Source organism: Lutra lutra, chromosome 6 (assembly GCF_902655055.1).
Source record: "Lutra lutra chromosome 6, mLutLut1.2, whole genome shotgun sequence".
In the NCBI taxonomy this organism is placed as follows: Eukaryota; Metazoa; Chordata; class Mammalia; order Carnivora; family Mustelidae; genus Lutra; species Lutra lutra.
Window position 1 is genome coordinate 132,276,452 of NC_062283.1, and position 9,155 is coordinate 132,285,606.

Here is a 9,155-nt window from a genome sequence, read left to right on the forward strand (position 1 = left end):
CAGAGAGAGATCACAAGTAGGCAGAGAGGCAGGCGGAGAGACAGGAAGGGAAGCAGGCTCCCTGCTCAGCAGAGAGCCTGATGCGGGGCTCGATCCCAGGACCCTGAGATCATGACCTGAGCCGAAGGCAGAGGCTTTAACCCAGTGAGCCACCCAGACGCCCATGGAATCTTTATTGTTTATAACTCTACCTGAATTGCTTGATTATTATTACTTGAAAATCTATATGAAAAATGTGAAATATAAAATTAGAGAAAGGAAAAGATAAAGACACCATACCTGGAAAATACTGAAATCTAAGGGTGGGAAGTTTAGATGTGGATTAGGAAAAATACCTGAGGGAAATGAGAGGACAGATCAAAAGACATTCCAGCTAAAAATCTAATAGTAATTTTTCAGAGTGATTGTCTGAATAAGGAGGTAAGAATAGGAAGAATAAGAATATAAGGGGCGCCAGGCTGGCTCAGTGAGAAAGGCATGCAACTCTTTGATCTCAGGGTCGTGAGTTCGAGCGCCCGTCAGGGAGAGAGATGACTTAAATAAAAAATTAAAAAAAAAAAAGGGGGGGGCGCCTGGGTGGCTCAGTGGGTTAAAGCCTCTGCCTTCGGCTCAGGTCATGATCCCAGGGTCCTGGGATCGAGCCCCGCATCAGGCTCTCTGCTCAGCAGGGAGCCTGCTTCCTCCTCTCTCTCTGCCTGCCTCTCTGCCTACTTGTGATCTCTGTCTGTCAAATAAATAAATAAATAAAATCTTAAAAAAAAAAAAAGAGTAAGAATAGTAAAACCAAAAGAATAGTAAAACCAAAATTTCTGGACATTGGTTGCCTGACAATGTGAATGTAAGTGACCACTGAAGCGTTCACTGAAAAATAGTTCACGTGGTAAATTTTATTTTTAAAAAAGAATTTTAAAAAGTACATATATATATATATATATATATATATAATTTTTTTAATGAGCTCTTTTCATTAATTTAAACTTTTGCTCCGTGTTCTCTGGAGCTCTATCAGCTTTTCATGTTTGAGGAATGCAGATCCACTCAGGTCACCTCTAGTAATGGGAAGTCCCGCTATTTTAAGGACACACGTGACTATAAAGGAGATAAGAATACCATAGGAACCTAAGAATAGCAATAGGATTGGGCTTCAATTGGGAAGGAAAATCAGCAGGGAACTGGACAAACTCCACGCAGATTCAGGGCCTAGGCTGACTTGTCACTCTTGGCCGCAGCAAGCATGTAGTATTCCCCAGTCCCAGGGTGTCACCATCCCTCCTCTGTCTCTATGACTACCCGCCGACTACCTCATTTAGTTATAGTTTCTGCTTACTCATAATTCCAGCTTACTCATATTCTTTCTATAATCGACTTTCAGCTCCTCTCCCCACCCTCAACAGACTGATTTTCTCTGTGTATCTCACTTCAAATGCTTGCAAGGAAAAAGGAAACGTGACTAGCCTCGCTGGGAGTTCAAGTTCAGTGGGCGTCACAATCCCCCAGGGACTTGTGAAACCAGCAATCGGTGAGCCTCAGTCCCAGCCTTTCTGATTTAGCAGTCTGGGGTAGGGCCCGAGAATGTGCATTGGTAACAGAATCCCCAGTCGGGCTGACTATATGGGTCTGGGGAACCACGGGTCTGGTTAGTCACCCTTTTTTTCTGTTTGGACAGAGCAGCTGGGGCTCTACCTCATGTCACGGACACCAGACACCATACTTCCAAACTAACTCTCAGGCTCATATATGGAGATTTTTTTAAAACTTCCTTCTCATAACTGGACTTTTCATTTAGACAGTCCCCTGGGTCCTACTGCTTTTTACCTGGAAGGACTCTGAGCCCTTTTCCCTTCCTCTGTCCCTGCCCCCATCCAGGGTCTCATCTCCCAGTACCCAAACAGCTACAGAAAAGCTTTCTATTTCAAGCCCCCCCACTCTCACATGCCTGATTACCTTCCCCCTGAGAGCCCTCCAGGGCTGTGTCCATTGGCTCCCTTTGCCCATTTCATTAACCTAAACACTGTAACATCTTTAAACTTTGTGTTCTTAAGTCAATGATATTTATTTATTTATTTAGAAAGATTTTAGTTATTTATTTGACACAGAGAGTGAGAGCACAAGCATGGGGAGCAGCAGGCAGAGGGAGAGGAAGAAGCAGGTTCCCGGCTGAGCTGGATGCAGGACTTGATCCCAGAACCCTGAAACATGACCTGAGCCTAAGGAAGGCACACACTTAACTGAGTCACCCAGACACCCTAAGTCAGAAATATTTAAATGCTTGTTTTCCCACGCTGATATTTCATTTCCATCACGACCTCTTGCCCTTTCCCTACACCAGCATTTCTCAGATTTTTTCCAAAAAGTGCTGCTAATAGCAGAGAAAATATAAAGGGTGAGGAGGAGGGTATCCTTAGGGACTGTACTCCTTAGAAGCTTTTAAATTTTCCTCTCTCCACTTTGGAGAAAATTCTTGGTAGGCTCCTGTTATCTTTAAAATGTTAGGCAGATTTGGGGACACCTGGGTGGCTCAGTGCATTGGGCATCTGCCTTCCCTTTGGGTCTTGATCCCAGGGTCTTGGAATCAAGCCCTGCATCGGGCTCCTTGCTGGGTGGGGAGCCTGCTTCTCTCTCTCCTGCTCCCCCTGCTTGTGTTCCTGCTCTCACTGTCTCTCTGTGTCAAATAAATAAATACAATGTTTAAAAAAAAAGGCAGATTTTGCAACCTTTTTCATCTATTTTTATTTTATTTTTCCATCTATTTTTATTTTCACATTAAAGGAAAATTTTAGTTATTTGTCAGGGAGCCAAATGGAGGCTTTGGGAACATTGTGGGTTTGTCAGGACCTTCATGGGGGCTACCTTTGTCTTGCTTTGAGGAGGACCCCTGTCTGCCTTCAGTGTGTTTCATTTCACCACTGCCTACAGCACACTCCAAGAGTTTCCCCAAGTGCCACACTGCTACTAAATTAAAGTACAAACTGCTTTCTTCTGAATTCAACCCCTCCAAAAAACGATCATTCAAATCTTATTTCTGATACTAAGTTACTTTTTTTGCAAATTGAAATATTTTAGTATGTTCTCAGTATTTCATTAACTCTGGCTATTGGCAAATGACTTACTTCCATAGTCATCTAGGGCAGTGGTTCTCAAAGTGTGTTCCAGACCAGAAGAACCAGTGTCATCTGGGAACTTGTTAGAAATGCATATATTCTGTTCTGTCCTACATCAGACTGGCTGAATCAGGAATTCTGGGTGTGGAGCTGGCAATCTGCATTTTAATAAGCCCACCAGGTGATTCTGATGCAGCTGGGGACCACTGGTCTAGCATTTAGTTTTCAGATCTAAAACAGAGTAAAATATAGATTTAAAAAAAAAGAACTTAATGGAATATGAACTATTATTTAATAGTAAATTATTCTTTTTTTAAGGTTTTATTTTAATTTAATTTTTTAAGATTTTATTTGTTTATTTGACAGAGAGAGAGATCACAATAGGCAGAGAGGCAGGTGGGGCCGGGGCGGGGGGGGGGGGGGAGCAGGCTCCCTGCTGAGCAGAGAGCCCGATGTGGGGCTCAATCCCAGGACCCTGAGACCATGACCAGAGCCGAAGGCAGAGGCTTAACCCACTGAGCCACCCAGGCGCCCCTAAGGTTTTATATTTAAATAATCCCCATACCCAACACAGGGACTGAATTTACAACCCCTAGATGGAGAGTCGCATGTTCCACCGACAGAACTGGCCAGGCACCCCTGTTAATTTTTAAGACAAATGTTAATACTAATCCTCTGTTCCCCAGCTCCTCACTCTACACTAAAGCCTTTTTTTTTTTTTTTTTTTTTTAAACTAGAATTCCGCTACTAACTATGTTTTTCGTACAGGCTCTTCTCAATTTAGAAAACGTGTTCTAGAGGAAGAAGAGCCAATTAAACAAATTTTAATTCATTTGTCTCCTCCTAGTGGCAGACTTTTAAATATTGAGCACGACATCCTATTTGTTTCTTAAAATACATATTTCTGATTTTTTCCCCTAAGATTCCTCTTATTAACTAAAATTAAAATCAATTGGCCTTCTCTATCCAATTCCATAGATTTTTCTCTATTTGCTCTGTGGCTACAGAAAACCATGTAATTTGTCTCCATGGCTCTTATATTTTTTCAGTGTTCCAGAATTCATTGTTTATGTATCACACCCAGTACTCTATGCAATACGTGCCCTCCTTAATACCCACACCAGGCACCCCATCCCCCGACCTCCCTCCCTTCCAAAACCCTCAGTTTGTTTCTCAGAGTCCACAGTCTCTCATGGTTTGTCTCCCCCTCCGATTTCCCTCAATTCACTTTTCCTTTCCTTCTCCTAATGCCCTCTATGTTATTCCTTATGCTCCGCAAGTAAGTGAAACCATATGATAATTGACTTTCTCTGCTCGATTTATTTCACTCAGCAGAATCTCCTCCAGTCCCGTCCATGTTCATACAAAAGTTGGGTATTCATCCTTTCTGAGGCATAATACTCCATTGTATGTATGGACCAAATTGTCTTTATCCATTAGTCTGTTGAAGGGCATCTTGGCTCTTTCCACAGTTTGGCGATTCCTTAAGAAATTAAAAAGAGAGCTACCCTATGACTGCAATTGCACTACTGGGTACTTACCCCAAAGATACAGATGTAGTGAAAAGTAGGGCCATCTGTACCCCAGTGTTCGTAGGAACAATGGCCACAATCCATGGCTGTTTCTTTCTTTTTTTTTTTTTTTTCTTTTCCATGGCTCTTTTTAAAATAACTTGTACATTTTCCCCCATTTTGTTACTTCTTAGCAGTAGAATCTCACTACTTGGAACACTTGGAAATTCACTTTTTTCCTTTATAGGACTGAAGGACACCAGGTCATTATCCTTTATTCCTCTATCACCCCCTTTCCTGCAATGCCCTAGGAACCACACAAGATATTCAGAGTACTGCGACAGCCACTGCCACCAAATTTTTTTTCAGTTAGCACTTGGAGCCCTTAAGCTCCCGGGCTGAAACTGACCTAGGGTGTGAACGAATTTTTTTGACTCTTAAAACCAACAAGACAAGGTTTGATTTTTTTCCAAAAGATTTTATTGATAATGGCAGGATAATTTATGGAGATACTAAAACCCCACATTTCCCCCATAAACCCTTCTAAACAGGTAGCCAGGCCATTTGTATTCTGTTGTCCCGGGATATCTAAAGAATGGAAAGCTGAAGCTACTTGAAGACCCTGCCTTTTCCTGTCCATTGTTAGAGTCTGAGCTCACTGAAGAAATTATGCTAGATGTCTAAGAGGTAAAAGGGGAGGGGGTGCCTTTATTTAAAACTGGAGGCTGGAAGAGCATAAACTGGTATGTCCTCAATCCCTTGCCAGTGCCTGGAACAGGTGCCAAGATCTTTGATCTGCTTAGAAAGGCTAGACCTTTGGGGTGCCTGGGTGGCTCAGTCGTTAAGCATCTGCCTTCAGCTCAGGTCAGATCCTGGGGCCCTGAGATGGAGCCCCACATTGGGCGGGAAGCCTGCTTCCTCCTCTCCCACCCCCCCTGCTTGTGTTCCCTCTCACTCTGTGTCCCTCTTTGTTAAATAAATAAATAAAATCTTTTTTTTTTTTTTAAAGATTTTATTCATTTCATTTGACAGACAGAGATCACAGATAGGCAGAGAGGCAGGCAGAGAGAGAGAGGAGGAAGCAGGCTCCCTGCCGAGCAGAGAGCCTGATGCGGGGCTCGATCCCAAGACCCTGAGATCATGACCTGAGCCGAAAGCAGAGGCTTTAACCCACTGAGCCACCCAGGTGCCCCAATAAATAAATAAAATCTTAAAAAAAAAAAAATACTAGACCTTTAAACACTGAGGTTCCCAAACACAGCAGGGATTCCCAATCTCTGGGAAACAGAGTCCCTGCATTTCAAGGATCTGTGTGGCTTCAACCATGGAATTTCAGTAGTAACCAATGTAGGCCGGAGACTGGAAAGCACTCTCCAAATACTATGTAAGATCTGGGAGAGTAAAGGAGAGAAAACGGACAGAAAATTTAATTTTCCTGCCATCCTGTTAAATATTAACAGTTAAGTATTTTGAACCTCACTCTTGATAATAATTACCTCTTGAGACTGTCATAAGGCTTAAAGTGGATTCAGTCAAAACATGCTAATGACCCTCCACCCTCACCAGCCCCTCCCTGCCCCTCCAGTGTGGATCCTTAAGCCATCTTTTTGGATCCAGGGCCACATGATATTTCTGCTATACAGCTGCCATGGTATTTGGCCATCATCTGACCTTCAAAGATTTTTTTTAATCACCTAAGCAATTTCTTTTCCCTGTTCAATTTCAAACTAGCAGCTTCTTTGTTGTTGTTGTTTTTAAAGATTTTATTTATTTATTTGACAGAGATCACAAGTAGGGAGAGAGGCAGGCAGAAAGAGGGGGAAGCGGGCTCCCTGCGGAGCAGAGAGCCTGATTCGGGGCTTGATCCCAGGACCCTGAGATCATGACCTGAGCCGAGGGCAGAGGCTTAACCCACTGAGCCACCCAGGCGCCCCTGCTGTTGTTTTTAATAACAGCTATACTAGGATATAATAAGCATACCATAAAATGGACTATTTATGGATTTTATTTACTTATTTGTCAGAGAGAGAGAGAGAGAGAGCACAAGCAGGCGGAGGCAGAGAGAGAAGCAGGCTCTCTGCTGAGTAAGGAGCCCAAGGTGAGGATGTGGGTGGGACTGGATCCCAGGACCCTGGGATCATGACCTGAGCCAAAGGCAGCCGCTTACCCGACTAAGCCACCCAGGTGTCCCTAAAATGGACTATTTTAAAATATACAACTCAGTGGTTTCTAGTATATTCACAGAGTTGTGCAACCATCACCACTAATTCACAATATTTTCATCACCCCCAAAAGAAACCACACATCCAGTTGCAGTCATTCCCCTCCCCACACCCCAGGCCGCGGCAAACAGTAATCAAAACTTTCTCTCTATAGGCTCACTTACCTGGAAATCTCTATAAATGGAATCATTCAATATGTGGCTTTTTGTGTCACCTTCTGGGTGTGATGCTTTCAAGTTCAGCCATGTTGTAGCTTGTTTCTGTACTTCATTCCTTTTTATTGGCAAATCAGATTCCATATATAGATACGCCAAATTTGGTTTATTCCTTCTGTTTTTCTTTTTCTTTCTTTTTTTTTTTTAATGCAGTCTCTACCCCCAAGATCGGGCCCAAATTCACTACCCCAAGATCAAGAGTTGGATGGGTTATTCTGCCCAATAACTACCTGTTTTCTATCCAAGATGTTTCAACCTCTAAGCTAACTTTCCAAAGGCATGAGCTCTAGGCCATGAAGCCGATACTATGTCTCTTTTCCTCCCAAGGGAATGGTTTGTGTGCTATGTTTTAATATTAAAATCACTTTACATATTGTGTATACACCTTTTTGTAAACATATAAAGTATGTCTGAAAGGATATGTAAGAAACTGGTAAAATTTGTTGTCTTTGGGAAGGGGATGTAGGGGGACAGGGAAGGAAAGCTTACTTCTTACTCTATCCTTTTTTTTTTTTCCTTTTTTAAAGATTTTATTTATTTATTTCACAGAGGGGCAGGCAGAGAGAGAGAAAGGGAAGCAGGCTCCCTGCTGAGCAGAGAGCCCGATGCGGGGCTCGATCCCAGGATCCTGGGATCATGACGTGAGCCGAAGGCAGAGGCTTTAACCCACTGAGCCACCCAGACACCCCGTTACTCTATCTTTTTTCACTCTATATACTTTTGTAAACTGTTCAAAATAAATAAAAATAATAATTACTTCTTAAATAGTAAACAGTAAAAACCTTAAATAGATGTATGAGGCTTGTTTATTAGAAAACGACTTCTTTTTTTAAAACTTTTTTTTTTTAAAGATTTTATTTATTTATTTGACAGAGAGAGATCACAAGTAGACAGAGAGGCAGGCAGAGAGAGAGAGAGAGAGAGGGAAGCAGGCTCCCCGCTGAGCAGAGAGCCCGATGCAGGACTCGATCCCAGGACCCTGAGATCATGACCTGAGCCGAAGGCAGCGGCTCAACCCACTGAGCCACCCAGGCGCCCTTTAAAACTTTTTTTAAAGGTTTTATTTATTTATTGGTCAGAGAGAGAGAAAGAGCGCACAAGGAGGCAGAGAGGCAAGCAGAGGGAGAGGCAGGCTCCCTGCTGAGCAAGGAGCCCAATGTCAGACTCATCCCCGGAGCCTAGGATCATGACCTTAGGCAAAGGCAGACACTTAACCAACTTAGCTGCCCAGGTATCCCTGAAAGGGACTTCTTAAATTATTACACTGACCTTGCAAAACACACATATTCTTGAGGTGACTGGGTGGCTCAAAGGGTTAAGTGTCTGCCTTGGGCTCAGGTCATGATCTCAGGATTCTGGGATCACACTCTGTGCCCTGCGTCAGGCTGCCTGCTCAGTGGGGAGTCTGATTCTCCCTCTCCCTCCGCCTGTGCTCTCTCTCTGTTAAATAAATAAATTGAATCACACACATATATTTTCACTCCTCAAGCCTTTATGACTGCTGTTCCCTTAGCTTGGATTGGCCTTCTCTTTATCTTCCCTTTTACACCAATAAAATCTGACAACTTGTGTAATTTTTCAATTTACAGAGCACTTTAAGATACAACATAATCTAATCTTCAAATGCAAAATAAACAGTAAATATAAATATTTTTATTTTCATTTAATAAATAAGAACATTGAGGCTTAGAAAGTGTAGCAGCTTTTCCCAGATCACAATTACCACATTTCAGAGCTAGAATTCAAATCTACAATTTCTAACAGGTTAAGTGCTTTACCTTTTCTTTTTTTAAGCAATGAAATCCTATTTCTTTAATGGGGCAACTCAGTAAAAATGTACAAAGGTGTTTACTAAAGTGTCGTGTAATTTTTTAAAAAAATATTTTAAGTTATCTCTACACCTAAGGTGGGGCTCCAATTTAAAACCCTGAGAGCAAGAGTTGAATGCTCTACCAACCCAGCCAGCCAGGCCACACAAGTGTTGTGAAATAACATTACACAATAAATACTACGTACTTACTAAAAATTATGATGTAGATCTGTATTTACCATGGAAAACTTGGAAAAACATGCATGATATTGTATACAATGAGAAAAGCAACTTAA